Genomic DNA, 15,540 nt, shown 5'->3' on the forward strand with positions numbered 1-15,540 from the left:
GAAACCTCATCTATGAAAAAACATACAATTTTTTAAAATAACCAATTGGCTATCTTGGATATAAAAACAGTTATTGAATAAACTCAACAGATAGATATAATAGCATAGACTCAGATGAAGAGCCAGTTAGTAAACTGAGAGACTGAGTTGAGTAATTCACTCAGAACACAGAGCAAAGAAAAAAAAGGAGGGATAACTAGAATGAAGAGGCAATAATGACCAAAAAATTCTCAGAACTGGAAAACACATTAGCCTACTAATGTGGCTAGTGTGGGTAAGGGTCCATTGAGTATCAAGCAAGATAAACTTTTTAATACATACCACTAGACAAACCATGGATAAACTTCAGAATATCAAGAAGACAAAGTCTCAGAAACTTTCAGAAAATCTAGATTATCTAAAAGGAATGTTTATTAGACTGGTACTCAGACTTCTCATCAGAAATGCCAGATGCAAAGTGTTAAGGGAAAATAAGTCTGAATCCAGAATACTATTTCAGCCAAGGTATCTTTCAACGTGGGGGTTGGGGGGAAGGCTTTTACAGACACTCAAAGACTTTGAAAGAAATAAAGAAGTACTTCATGAATAAAAACTAACGTAGAAGGAAGTACTGAGGTAAAAGAAGCAAAAGTGAGCAAATAAATGAGTAAAACACATTAATGCTAGATAATTACAGATTAAAAATGGGTTTTAATGACGAAACCAAATTGCTGGAAGATATAACCATAGGAAATTTACATTCTTTTCTGAAGGAGGGATGGAAGAGGATTCTTGCAATGTCTGAGAAAATAAAGTAGAAGCATACTAAGTTCTTCGTAGGGAGGATATCAATACAAACGAAATGCAGACTTTGTTAGGAAAATATAAATTTAATAATTGTGTTAAAAATGTAAAAGTAGGGACTTCCCTGGTGGTCCAGTGGTAAAGAATCCGCCTTACAATACAGGGGACGTGGGTTCGATCCCTGGTCATAAAACTAAGATCCCACATGCTGCAGGGCAATTAAGCCCTCTCCCCGCAGCTACTCAGCTCAACTAGAGCCCGCGCACCCTCGAGCGTGCAAGCCACAGCTAAAGAAGCCCGCGCAAGACAACGAAGGGCCCGTGCGCCGCAACTAAGACCGACGCAGCCCAAAATAAATAAAATTTAAAAATAATAAATAAATCTTTAAAAAAAATGTAAAAGTAATCTATGAAAAAGAAAACAGAACAAAGAAAACCTCAATTAAAACCTTGGGGCAAACCTCAATTAAAATGAGAAATGGAAAAATATAAGATATAAAGGATACAATGGGAAGCAAGGTAAATAAGAGGACAAGAAAAAGGCCAATTATGTTAATAATCACAAAAAAGGTTAATGTGTTCAGTCTTACTTATTAAAGGACAGACTCTCAGATTAAATTGCAAGCAAAACCTAGCTATATTTTAAAATAAGGGACCCACTTAAATCTCACAAAATGTCATCAAAAGGTTGAAATGAAGGGATGTGAAAAAGAGACATACCAGCAAATACAAGAAGAAACATTCATATCAAACAAAATAGAAGTTAATATGAAAACCAATAAAAGAGACAAATATTTTACACTGACAGAACAATTCACCATGAATATCTAATTGAACTTATTGACTACCAACTAGGCTCAAGAAAAAAAGAAAAAAAAAATTAGAGGGATAAGTACGAAAAGGAAATTAAAACAATTAAAGATCTTACCAGAGCTGCATGCCACACATCCCCATCTCTCACTCCCAGTATACCAGGTCCAAAAAGTTTTATAGAAGAATTCTACAAAACTTTCAAGGAATGGATAATTTCCATAGTATACAAACTGTTCAAGAGCAGAAAAAATATGGGCGGCTACTCAACATTTTTTTGAGGTTACTGTAACCTTGACGCATAAGAAAAGAAACTCAAGGCCAAACGCACTTCTTGGTATAGAAGCAAATATAGTAAGTAAAAACATGCAGCAGTAGAGTAAAAGTATGTTACCAAAGTATGGTTTATACCAGGAATACCCAAAAAGTTTAGCATTGTAAAGTTACTCAATGTAAATTTCTACATTAACAGATAAATAGAGGAAAACTATCATCTTAAATACAGAAAGACACACAAAAGAATTTCAATAAAAGTCAACAACTATTCTGGGGTGGGCCGGGGGCCGTGGGGGGGGGGCGGTGGGGAAGACAAGGACTCTTGCAAACTAGGAATAAAAGAGAATTTCTTTAACCCAATAAAGACTACCTACCAAAACAAAGAAGTAAATATCATATTCAATGAGGAAACATCAGAAGCATTTTCGTTACAGTCAGGCACCAGATGGGGACACTTGCCACCAATGGAAGTTTGGTACTGGAAGTCTTAGAGAAATACAGTAAAATAAAAAGAGACCTAAAGATTGTAAAGAAGAGAAAAATCTATCTGTAGAATAAATAATTGAAAACTAACAAACTTAAAATTTTAACTTAAAGTTAAAAGCCAACCAAAGAGTTGGGAGAAAATGTCTGTAACATTTTTTAACAATGGTAACAAAAAGTGGACAGAGCCACAGACTCTAAAGAAATTTTTAAAAACTATACAGGATACACAGTAACCAGGACGCAAAAAGAACTCCTCAAATCATTAGGAAAAAGATAATTCAATAGAAAAATGGGCAATTTAAAAAAAGAAATTACAGAAACATATATATTACAGGTCAATAAACATATGAATAGATACTGCAGTTTTACTGGTAATCAGAGAATGAAAAAAATTTTTAAATGAGTATAATTTTCATCCATCAGATGGACAAAAAGTACAAAGATAGTATCTCATGTTGATCTAGATTGTAGGGAAATTGAACTGTCATACTTTGTAGGATGTGTAAATTAGTAGAAGTATTTTGGAGGCAAATTTGGCAATGCCTATTAAAAATGTTCATAACTTAAAACCAAGCAATTCCACTTTTAGGTATATATTCTTGAGAAACAGCACATGTGCACAGCAAAACAAATAAAAGGATATCCCTGCAGCACTGTTTGAAAGGTGAAAAACTGAACAACCTAATGTCCATCAAGAGGAGAATGGTAAATAAAATGCGCTACATAGTACATATCAAACAAAATATAATTTAACATGAAAATGAGACAAAGATAAATATTTTACATTAACAGAACAATTCAGTCATACATTGGAACACTATCGAGCAGGTGAAAGAAACGAGCTGTAAATAACATAACAAGCTATAAAATAACACGTTTACACTGCAAAAACACTGTCAAGTGAATAAAATTACAAAATTATATAGTATGATACCACTTCGATTTTTAAGAATTACAAATGCATATATGCACCTACAGAGAATATGTAAGTGTAAAAAAGGACTTGAAGGCTCTGCATCAAAGTCTTGAGTGTGGAATGGGAGAAGGGGGTAGGTAATGGATTGTGGATTGTGCTCTGTATCTGTAAGGTTCTAATTTCATAAAAGGAGAATGTAAAAATGCACTAATTTAAAAATTAAGTATATAACTTTCAAAAAGGGACTGTCCATTTTAAAGCCTTCTGGAACATATTGCCAAACTGCCTTCCAGAAATGTTCTACCAATTTATACTTCCACCTGTAGCATATAAGCACACTAATAGCTTCGTTTTAAAGAAAGCTCTCACCAGTGTTGTTCATACCTTCTGAAAATTTAAAAGTAACTGAACTTACAAAATTAAAACATGTTTACTGAAGAAAATTTGCAAAATATAGTAAAGCACAAAGAAAATTTAAATCACTCATAATCTCATCATCCAGAGACAACCGGTGTTATTTGAGAGTGTAACAGGATTTTAAAATTTGCTCATATTTTTCCCGTTCTTTTTCATTTTGGCAGAAAAATAGTCTGTTTCGCTTCATTTTATGGTTCCTTTTCGTTTTTACAAATAGGCTCTTAGGAAACTGTGACCATTTTCTGTTATGTTTTAATTGTGATGACAGTAATGAACATTTATTGCATATAAAACATGTGACAGGCAGGCTTCTAAATACTTCACGTGTTCGTATTAATGTGCCTAACAATCATGTGGGATAAATTAGCATGCCCGTTTTTCTCACAAGGAAGCTAAAGCCGCCACACTGTAAGTGGCAGAGAGCAACTAAGGAACCAAGCAGTCTGGTTTTTGAGCCCGTTTTTTGATTATTTCAATCTACCGCCTCATTAATACATGCAGAGCTCACTGCAGGTTTCCACGTGCCGAAGAGCACAATTACGTACTGTTCCTTATTTAACTACCTGTTGGGGATAATTTCTTATTGGATTGTGGTTAACGAGAGTCAGGAGCTCTTAGGATCTGACCTCAAGTCCGTGATCTTGGGTAGATGATTTTACTTATTTAGGGTTTGTGTGGTCTTACCTGTGAAATGGGTCAGTGGTTAAACCATCAAATTCTGCTTCTGGATTTTGGACTGCAGTCCACTCCCCGCAGCCCTTTTTACAGCCTCAGGTTCCCCAGCTGCTTAGGAATCACCTCACATGAAGATGTGCACCGGGTGACAAGAGACTGGAATGCGGGCTGAGAACTCAGAGCGCCCGCAGTCCCTTCTCCAGCCCGGGACTGCACGTGGGTGAAAGAAGGGAGGTGACAAGGGCTGGGATCCACGCGGCCGAGAGCTCCGCCGCGTTCCCGGGTGCTGGGCCGAAAGAGCCGTCGGGAGGGCCAACCACGACCGTGCCTCGGTTACACCGGCTCGACTGCGGTTTCCACGCCTCCCGCTCCGTTGGCGAGGCTGGGTTCCCCCGCGGGTCGGACTCCTCTCCCACTGCACGCCACCGAGACCCCACGGACCCAGGTACCCTCTGGCCGGGAAGTACTTCACCATTTACTAGACCTCACCTCAACAAAAACAGTCCCGCCTCGCTTCAGCAGGGACGGAGGACCGCCCAAACCCTAACGGCCAGGCCTAACGCGAACCCAAAATGCGAGGAGTCGGACACTGAAGGTTCCCACCACCTGGCCCGGAGCCCATTGGCTGCACACCCACTGGGTCCACGCCTCAGAACTTCCGCGCGCGTACCGTCGGCAACGCGGGAGCGCCGGAGCGCGCCGTCTCCCGATTGGCTGTCAGAACTCTCGGGTTGTCTCGCGCTCTCTGGCTGGACCAATGGGGATATCCGCAGTCGAGAGGACGGCATCGCTGGAGTGGTGGCTCAGCTGTTTCCTCTGGTAGGTGGTTGGAGCCATCTTGGGTGTGTCTGGGACGGGGCTGCTTGGCGGTTGAAAGCGTACTTAGCAGCTCAAGATGTAGAGGTGTTCTGAGGGAGCAGTGGAGGAGAGGAAGGGCCTGAGGAAACAGACCTGGCGCCTTCTTACTTCCCTGAAAGGGAAAGGTTTTCCTGGTCTGAGTCTCAGCCCTGGCTAGGAAGAGCGATAAATGGTGGCGGTGATGGGGAGCGCAGGCTTTGGTTGGTTGGTTATTGTCGGGGCTTGGCGAGGACTCTGATGCCTTAACAGTGATACCTTGGGTTCCAGGGAACTATTCCAATAATCTTTGTCTCGAAAAGATTCTGACCATCAACCCTCTTTACTGACAAAGGAGGTTGGCTGATGGACTGCCTGATTCAGAAAGGAACAAGGCTGGTAATGGAAGGGGACAGGGGGAGATACCTCACGACTGTCCTCAGATTCGAAAGAGACGTCTTCATTTTCTGTCGTTTGCAAGGGAGTGACTGCTAAAGTGTTTGCCCTACTCGGTAGTTAACCTCTGACTAAGGCCCTCTTTTGGTAGTAGTGAGCGTCAGGTTCTGCGTTAGGGCAGTTTTATTCATTAAGTGTACAGCCAGCATTCCTGCAGTGGTCTTTTTTTAAAAGCAAGAAAGTAGTTGATCTTTGCAGAAACAGTGGAAATGAAGGAAGAATTTTGTCAAATTTTGGTTTTCCTTGTTACAATCTGCTAAAGATTTAGGAATCTCCGGGTTTGCCTTGGCATCCTTGGTTGCTTCGTCATGGGTAGGGAGAGGTTTTTGTAAGAAAAAGCATCTTAACTTCTCAGCTCTTTGGGGATGGGAGGAGGGAGACAGGAATTACCTCCTTTTCCTCCTTATTATTTTAAAAAATCGAAGTAGAATGCACGCATGGTCATTCATTTGAGGGGAAATTTTATCGGATCTGAAAACCTAGCTAAAAGGTTAATATTTTGTGATTAACTTCAGCAGTTTTGACACTCATGAGAAGAAAGCAAAGACACTTATTGCCTTGAGTTTAGTTTTCATTTATCCAAGGTTAACTGGTAACCCAACTCAAAAGTACCATGGCAGGAATACCAAAGAGAACAGCAGTAAAATAATAATTGAAAATTAATTTTCTTTTACAATTTTACTTTTTATTCATGAGTCTTAAAAACTTAAGTTGCAATAGTTCAGTATCAGTAATTTAGTGGTGAGTTGATGGCTAGGTACTATGTACATAAGGAATGTTGGTGTCTGCGGAGAGTTTTGGAACCAACCCTGGGCGGATTTCCAGGGAGGACTGTATAGGCTATCAAAGTAAAGTTGGTGAGAATTCCCTGGCGGTCCAGTGGTTAGGACTCTGTGCTTCCACTGCAGGGGGCACGGGTTCAGTCCCTGTTTGGGGAACTAAGATCCCGCAAGCTGTGCAGTGCAGCCAAAAAAAAAAAGCAAGCGATTGGTGGCTAACAAACAGCGATAACACAAAGGAGCTGCTCAGTAAATGTTTGCAAAAACTTTTGGATAGCGTTCACATATCATAGTTACTGGCATACATTCAAAAGTGTAATTGTTGATTGAATACATTTAAAACATACAGTAATTGGGAGGTATGATATATACATTTTTTTAGCCTAACTGAAACATAATTTTTTAACCTGCTTTCTGGAAAACTTGACCTTCAATTTGTTTGAACTAAATTTATTTGTTGCTTCCACTTTATACATGTGAGTAATAATGAGGACAGGTTCATAAATCTTTTGTGAGGTCTGTTTATGAGATCCTACTATAAGGAAATTTAGATAATGAAAATGAACCCTTAAGTAATAATGCTGTAGTTGCATTTTTTCTTGAAAGCGTACAATCTCAGTAAATGATACCAAACATTAGTGCCTTCGATCTCTTCTGCTGAAGAAAATTTATTGCTTTTCTATTTTCTTTTTTTGTTTTATTTTATTTTTTTATACAGCAGGTTCTTATTAGTTATCCATTTTATACATTTAGTGTATATATATCAATCCCAAACTATTTTCTTTTTAACACAACTTAAAGTCAAAATACTACATTTACTATATTGCGTAAATATGTTCTGTATGTAATTTTAAAATAACAAATTAGGTAACTGTCTTCAGATTTTTCTTTGAAGAATACAGTTCTCTAGATTTCATAATATATAATCTGAAGATCTGTAGAAATTTTTTAAAATATCACTTTTGCATGAACAATGTTAAGTAACTAAGTAAAAGTCATTTAACTTAGATTGATATGTTAGAGATTATTTTTTTTTGCAATCTCATATATACAAATTTAGATTTTTTCCCCATTATCAAGTGACGCACCGTTTAATTATAAAAGAAAAAATTTGATGATACCTTTTAAATGAATATGTTTTGTGACAGAATGTTTATTAGAATCTCTTTATCTAATAGAGCATAAAAAAGTCAATAAAAACTGCTCTCAGAACCTGTTTGGAATTCTTGTGTTTGGTACTTAAAAAATTCAAAAGATTTTATGAGTGAAGGTTTTAGAGTGATTATAAGCACTTCTTTTTTATTATTATTAAAGTATAGTTGACTTATATTATTTTCAGGTGTAAACCACAGTAATTCAATATTTTTATAGATTACACATCATACGAAGTTATTATAAAATATTGACTGTATTTGTTATTGAACCAAACTTGAGTCTGGTCACCTGCCATGCAGCAAAGCCTATTTATTGACACTGGGTATGGTGAAGGAAAGTACACCATTTATTGTAGGGCCCAGGAAGGAGTATGGGCAGCTCATGCTCAAAAGACCCAAACTCCTGGATGGTTTTCAGGGGATCAGTTTTAAAAGCAACATTTGGGGGTGAGAGCTGCAAGATTCATGACTTTCTTCTGATTGCTTGGTGGTGAGGTAGCAGGATGACATTTCAGGAATCTCAATCATCAATCTTCTGGTTCCAACCAGTCTGGGGTCTAGTGCTTGAGAATGTAGTCACTGTCCTCCACCTGGGTGAGTGGGGGGCCTTAGTTCCTGACAAAGATATCTGTCAGATTGTTATATATATCCCTTGAGGAGGAACTAGGATTCTGCTTTATTGCCAAATTACTGCCATTATTTTTCTTGTTTAACTGCTTTTCCTTTGTTTCTGCATTCTCTCATTTCCCTAATTAGTAACTGCCTGTGCCTGCTCTTTGGAACTCAGGGAAAGCCTGGAAGACTAGAGACATTTTTTACAAACAAAAAATGGGGGAAATGGAGGGGCTTTTGTACACAGGAGGACCCCCCCCCAGGACCTGTTTGATTTCAGTACCCCCTTTAGTTTGATATTCTTCTATCTTGAGAGGAACAGGTGTGGGACAAGAAATGGAATAAAGTTTTGGATAGAGAGGTTAATAATAAACTCAGCAGAGGAACTCAGTTTTAGGGGGACTCAGTTGCATATTCCCTGTGCTGTATATTACATTCTTGTAACTTTTTAATTTTATACCTAGTAGCTTGTACCTCTTAATCCCCTTCACCTACTTTGCCCCTTCCCCTACGCCCCTCCCCTTTGGTAGCCACTAGTTTGTTCTTTGTATCTTTGAGTCTGTTTCTGCTTTGTTATATTTGTTCCTTTGTTTTATTTTTTAGATTCCACATATAAGTAACAATACAAGCACCTCTTTATTTAAAAAAAAAATTAAAATGTGATAGGTTTTCCCCTCGTACTAAATTGCATATAATAATCATTCCTCTTTTTAAATTTATTTTTGAAGTACCAGAAATACCTTGCTGGGCCTCGTAAATAATTTTGACCATACAAATGTCACTTTGGGGGAACATTTTGAGATTTTCAGAAATATTTCTATATTCCTCCTTAATTTGGTGTGTTTCACCATTATTTTTCTGGTATTCAACCAATAAGGTCCATTATGGGAATAAATTAAATGATGTGACTAAAAATAAAAAATGACTTAAAACTATATAAAGATCATCCTACTGCATAGCACAGGGAACTATAGTCAATATCCTGAGATAAACTGTAATGGAAAAGAATATAATAAATGTATATATGTATAACTGAATCACTTTGTGGTACTGTAGAAATTAACCCAACATTGTAAATCAACTATACTTCATTTTTATTTTTTAAGATGATTTATTATTTATTTATTTAATTTATTTTTGGCTGCATTGGGTCTTAGTTGCGGTACACGGGATCTTCTTTGAGGTATGCGGGATCTTTCCTTGCAGTGTGCAGGCTTCTTTCTAGTTGTAGCACACAGGCTCCAGGGCATGTGGTCTCTGTAGTTTGCGGCACGTGGGCTTAGTTGCCCCACAGCCTGTGGGATCTTAGTTCCCTGACCAGTGATTGAACCTGCATCCCCTGCATTGTAAGATGGATTCTTTACCACTGGACCACCAGGGAAGTCCCTATACTTCAATTTAAAAAAAAAAGAAAAACAAAAAAAACCTATATAAAGATCAAAATGACTACTGCAGTTTGTGGTGTTCAGCTAATCAATGAAATTGATTGGATGCCTGAATCATGAGAATGTCCATTAACTACTGAAAATGATTGTGAGGTAAACACATGGGACATTCATATTTCACTTAAAGGAGTAAACTTTAAATTATTATATATATATATTTTTATTTTTTTTTGCGGTATGCGGGCCTCTCACTGTTGTGGCCTCTCCCGTTGTGGAGCACAGGCTCCGGTCGCGCAGGCTTAGCCATGGGCCCAGCTGCTCCGCGGCATGTGGGATCTTCCCTGACCGGGGCACGAACATGTGTCCCCTGCATTGGCAGGCAGACTCTCAACCACTGCGCCACCAGGGAAGCCCTATTTTGTTTTTTTTAAAGGATAGGGGAACTGAAACACTAAAGTTTTGCCTTTACTGTGACTTCTCCCTTTGAAATCTCATTTGTTCCTGCTGTTTAAACCATCATTTTTGTGCAAATGAGCCCTAATTCTAAAGTCAAGTTCTGCTCTCTTAAGCACTTAACACACATTTCTCACAGCCTTTTGGACAATTCGATCTACTCAATTTATATACTACTCTTCCTCTTTCATGTTTCCTATCTTGATTAATGGGATAAGCATCTTCTGAGTGGCTCAGATGTAAAACTTCAAATTCTTACCTCTCCTTTTGCCCAATTGTATAATCTGTAGCTTTAGCCTCCAAAATGGCTTTCTTCATTTTCTGCTCTCACTGCCACTGCCCTAATTTAGGCCTTCCTTTTCTTTTTCTTAACAACATTTTATATGCCATTGTATGATTGACAAAGCCCATACTCCTTAACTTGAAATTTGTATTAGTTAAGATACAGGTTTGGCTTCTGTGATGGAGAAACTGAAAAATAATTGTGGTCTAAAATAATATTTTTTTAATAAAATAAAAAATTTATTTCTTTCCTGTGTAAAAGTATGAGCTGACCAGGTAGCTTTGCTAGAAAAAGTTGTCAGGGGCCCAAGCTCTTTCTAACCTGTTGCTCTGCTATCCTCATACAGCTCCATCTTGTGGACCAAGATGGCTGCTTCACTTCCTGCCATTATATGCCACAGGCTTTTAACTTAAAGGCTAAAATATATGGGGGCGGGGAGTGGGCAGAATATTTGCAAGTGGTAGTAGGAGTAGGATTTTATTTTCAACCTTGGGTTTTAGAAAGTTATTTTTAATATCTTTACAAAATAAAGTAACAATTTCAACATTTCTGTTATGATTTCATGAACTTTTGATGATTCTGTTAGGTTCCTTCAGTTACATTTGGGAGAAGTAAGGTGGGTTGCTGTGACCCTCAAATATTGTGCTCATGGCCTATCACTTGCAGACCTAGGGACTGGTACTTTCCTTTTCTCTGTGTGTAAAAATGATTTACATTGTCCAAAATTACTTTCTTTTGAAAGTAATCAATGCCTAGCTCAACTTCCTCTTAAAGTATAAATAGGTTTCATTCAATCACAATCTCTTCTAATCATGCTGTATTCAAATTGTGCATTTTATACAATGGTACTTGCTTCTTACAAGCTTGTGAGAAACAAAATAACTCCCTGGAAGGCAAGACTACTTCCTGAGTCTGATGAACACATGTTTGTATGTAGTTGATATTCGATAAATGTTTGTTCATTTGAAGTATATTTCATTTTTCAAATAGAATAAAGAATTGAGTGGGGAGGTCAAAGGTAGGCCTATATTGCTTTACATGTGAAGTGTGGTCTATACTTTTGGCGAGTGTATTCATTTCTTACAAATCAACATATAAAAACATCAGTACCCGACAGAAAATGAGCAAAGGACATGGACTCATGGTGACAAAAGTACAAGTACAAACGGCTTCCATGAAAAGTATTTAACTTGTAATTAAAGAAATAAATACTTAAAGCAATTTGTTGGAATGCATCAGAGACATAAATATGTATACTCTTTGACCCTTTCTAGGAAGCTTCTGTGAAAATGGAGATGGAGTCAAAACTTTTTGATCACAATGTAATTTTGTACTTGTGAAAAATTGGAAATAAAAATTACCTAATGGTGGAAGAATGGTTTTATAAATTACGGCACACCCATCACAATAGGCTATATTTCAACCTTTTAAAAGGATTGTTTTCAAAGGGTATTTAGTGATACAGGCTATTTAATGACATAGAAAAATGATCATTATTTTTGTTACATGAGAAAAGTATAGAATAGTAATTGAGGAAATGCAGTGAGATTCCACTATACAACCTCTTAGAATGGCAAAAAACAAAACAAAAAGAAAAAGAAGAGAACACAGTGATGGCAAGGATACAAAGCAACAGGACTCAAATCTTGCCAGTGGGACTGCAAATACTGTAGCCATTTGGAAGACTGACAGTTTCTTATAAAATCCAACATACCTTTATTATATGACCTAGCAATCCCACTCCTAGATTGAAATTTTCCAGCAAGATATGAGAGCTCCATTAGCTTCTCTCTCTTGCCAGCATTTGGAATTATCAGTTTTTTTTTAATTTTAGCCATTATAATGAGATATGAAGTGACATCTTATTATGATTTTAATTTGCATTTCCCCCACAACTGCTGTATGCTTTTCTTATGAAAAGTGAAATGAAAACCTGTAGTCTCCCCTCTGCAAATATTTATAGCAGTTGTATTTGTAATCACCAAAAACTGGAAACAACCCAGATATCTCAACTGGGGAATGGATTTTTAAAAACCGAAGTATGTCCGTACAATGTGACACAGGAACGAACCTCTTAGTCTAGGATAACATATAAGTATATTGGAAAAGGGACTATGAGATAATTACATACTAAGTTATCATAAGAAAAAAAACCAAATGAGCCATGGAGCATTGCATCATATAATCAAAACACACCAGAAAAAAAGTGGCCAAAGAGCAGATGAAAATGGTAATTAAATATTTCAAAATAAAGCAAAGAGAAATTAAGGGAAAGATGAAACCTTTGAAGGAACCACACAAATCAGAAATAAAAGGAGCTCAGAGATGAGGTGAATAAGCTATATAGAAGGATGTGAAATGAGAGCTGGCAGAACTCCAGAAAGAATTAGAAAAAAGGATATTTCTAATGATGATTAAATTAGAAAAAACACAAGAGTGAATATACATCATAGAAAGCACAATAAGAGAAATAAAGAGTAGATAAGAGAAAATTGAAGAAAATCAAACAGATAAAGTTTTTTTAAAAGGGGCCAAAAGAAAGTGACAAGACAGGGACTTCCCTGGTGGTCCAGTGGTTAAGACTCCACACTCCCAATGCAGAGGGCCTGGGTTCGATCCCTGGTCAGGGAGCTAGATCTTGCATGCCTCAACTAAAGATCCCGCATGGCACAACAAAGATCCCATGAAGATCCAATGTGCTGTGCCTAAGAGCTGGCGCAGCCAAATAAATAAATAAATATTTTTTTAAAGAAAAGAAAGTGACAAGACAAAGAGAGCCAAAATAAGTGTATTAGGAATGTATTTGGTTTTGTTAAACCAAAGCATAGAGGTGATGATTATGTAACATTAACAAGTATATTGTGAATATACTTAATGCCACTGGATTGTATACTTAAAAATGGTACGTTTTATATTGTTTATTTTGTTGTTTATTTTACCATGATAAAAAAATTGTAAACCAATGCAGTGGAACAGAACAACTATTAGAACTATAATTCAGGAAAACTTTAAAGAAGGTTTAAGTCTATATACATTGAAAGACACACTGTGCATCTGGGGAATTCAACCCAGACCAGTCAGTTAACACAGAAGGATTCTTGTAGAACTGTTGGATTTTAAAAATAAAGAAAAAAAATCTTTCTGCACCCATGGAAAAAAGACCAAGTAAACCTGGAAAGAAAATTAGACTGGATTAGATTTTTTTCATATAAAAATTTATTTATTTTTATTTATTTATTATTTTTGGCTGTGTTGGGTCTTCATTGCTGTGCGCAGGCTTTCTCTAGTTGCAGTGAACGGGGGCTACTCTTCGTTGCGGTGTGCGGGCTTCTCATTGTGGTGGCTTCTCTTGTTGCGGAGCAGAGGCTCTAAGTGCACAGGCTTCAGTAGACGCAGCACATGGACTCAGTAGTTGTGGCTTACGGGCTTAGTTGCTCCGCGGCATGTGGGATCTTCCTGGACCCGGGCTCAAACCTGTGTCCCCTGCATTGGCAGGCAGATTCTTAACCACTGCGCCACCAGGGAAGCCCTGGATTAGATTTTTTTAGCAGCAACATTTCATGCCAGATAATAACAAAGCAACATTTTTTAAATATTCAAGGAAATAAATATTCCATATCTCACCAAATTATACTTCAAGAATTCAGGCCATTAACAAGCATATATGAACATGAAACAACTCAAAGAATATTGTTCCTATGAATCTTTCTTGAAGAATATACTAGAGAACAAATTTCAGACAACCAGGAAATGACTGGAGAATCTTTGACATGAGGTCAGGTGGTAAGCACTGAGTATATCTTGTGTAGCACTAAGATTGTAAGATGGGAATAATTGTGGTAGAATGGTATGTAAATGTTGTATAATCTGATGATGTAGAAATAGCATAGCCCACAGAAAAAGGGAGGGGGGAAGGGGAGTATAAGTGAAAAGTAGAATTAAGTGGTTGTTTGCCTCATAGGAATTAGCTGTAAGGAAAAGGATAGCACTTGAAGCTGACTGATGGACATAAAATACTATAAATAAGTATGTATACTTAGATGTGTAAGATAAAACGCTAATAAAAGTAATACCCGTGATCAAAACTAGATGGTGGGGGAGAAGAGGAAGTTACTAATTTTGTTACTGCTAATTGCAGGGAACAGTATCTTAAAAAGAGGGGAGGGGAATGAAGAGTATTGTATAAAGATATTACTATAGAGTTAACCCCAATAACAAAAACTTTCCTAAATAACAGTATCTTAAAAAGAGGGGAGGGGAATGAAGAGTATTGTATAAAAATATTACTATAGAGTTAACCCCAATAACAAAAACTTTCCTAAATACTAAAAGAAATACCTACCCTAAAAAGAGCAAAGAGAACTATGTAATGATATGCACACATTTTCTATATGTATTTATTTTCTATACGTACTTATCTGTACACACACACAAAATGAATAGAACATGAATCATTATCACAACACTAAATATATCAGGTGTATTAATAAATGTATATGGGCTCAACTTAATGATCGCTGTATGCAAAAGATACAGTTGTAAAAAGTATGAATAATAAAAGGAGTTCATAAGAAATGAAGGATAATTTTAAAATAACAATAATAGAGGGAAGAGTGAAAACATATCAGAAAAATGCAAATTTTAAAAAAAGCAAGGTTCATCATCTTGGTATCAGACAAGCAGAGTTTAGTTCAAAAAGCATTAAGATGAAGGATACTATAAAATAGCCCATATAAAGCTAACGGTTATATTTACAATGAAGATTTTTTAAAATATCTATTTACCAAATGACACATCAATAGTTTTCATAAAGTAAAAACTACTAGATGTAAAAAGGAATAGAAACCTGCTAATAATAGACGACTTTAACACACCTCTCTCAAAATGTCAGGTTAAGTGGACCAAGAAAATTAGTCATTATTATACATAATCAGTAAGGTAGATCTTACAGATTTGTATCAAAGTCTGAATCCATTAATAGAGAATATGTCTTCTCAAATGCACATAGGACAGTTATAAAAATCTATTATGTATTAGACCACAAAGAATATATCAGTTCCAAAATATAAAAAGTCAAAATTTTGACCACATGTAATAAGACTAGAAAATAATTTAAAAATTTTAAAATTAAACCTGGGTCAAGTTTTCTGTAGGATGGTGGCAACTGTCTAAATCCAAATCTCTCCATACATCCTTTTAAAAAACCATACAGGGCTTCCCCG

At 36.8% G+C, this 15,540-nt stretch overlaps 2 protein-coding genes across 9 annotated transcripts in view; one reads left to right on the top strand and one right to left on the bottom strand.

Moving 5' to 3' along the window:
* LOC307176897 (histone-lysine N-methyltransferase SETDB2-like) overlaps window positions 1-5,023 on the bottom strand; it is an 81,052-nt gene extending 76,029 nt beyond the window's left edge. For 3 of the 5 annotated variants that reach the window (XM_079903415.1, XM_079903414.1, XM_079903411.1), the window contains exons 1-2: window positions 4,372-5,023; window positions 2,243-2,385 (exon numbers count right to left, since the gene is read on the bottom strand). The gene's annotated coding sequence lies outside the window, so the exon portion shown is untranslated. The remainder of the gene's footprint in view (window positions 1-2,242; window positions 2,386-4,371) is intronic. The other 2 variants (XM_079903413.1, XM_079903412.1) reach the window with 2 other exon arrangements.
* A 115-nt stretch (window positions 5,024-5,138) lies between these two features.
* Window positions 5,139-15,540, top strand: part of CAB39L (calcium binding protein 39 like) — a 101,046-nt gene continuing 90,644 nt past the window's right edge. For all 4 annotated transcript variants that reach the window (XM_079903196.1, XM_079903195.1, XM_079903197.1 and 1 more), the window contains exon 1: window positions 5,139-5,181. The gene's annotated coding sequence lies outside the window, so the exon portion shown is untranslated. The remainder of the gene's footprint in view (window positions 5,182-15,540) is intronic.

The sequence above is a fragment of the Stenella coeruleoalba genome, assembly GCF_951394435.1.
Source record: "Stenella coeruleoalba genome assembly, chromosome: 18".
NCBI lineage: Eukaryota > Metazoa > Chordata > Mammalia > Artiodactyla > Delphinidae > Stenella > Stenella coeruleoalba.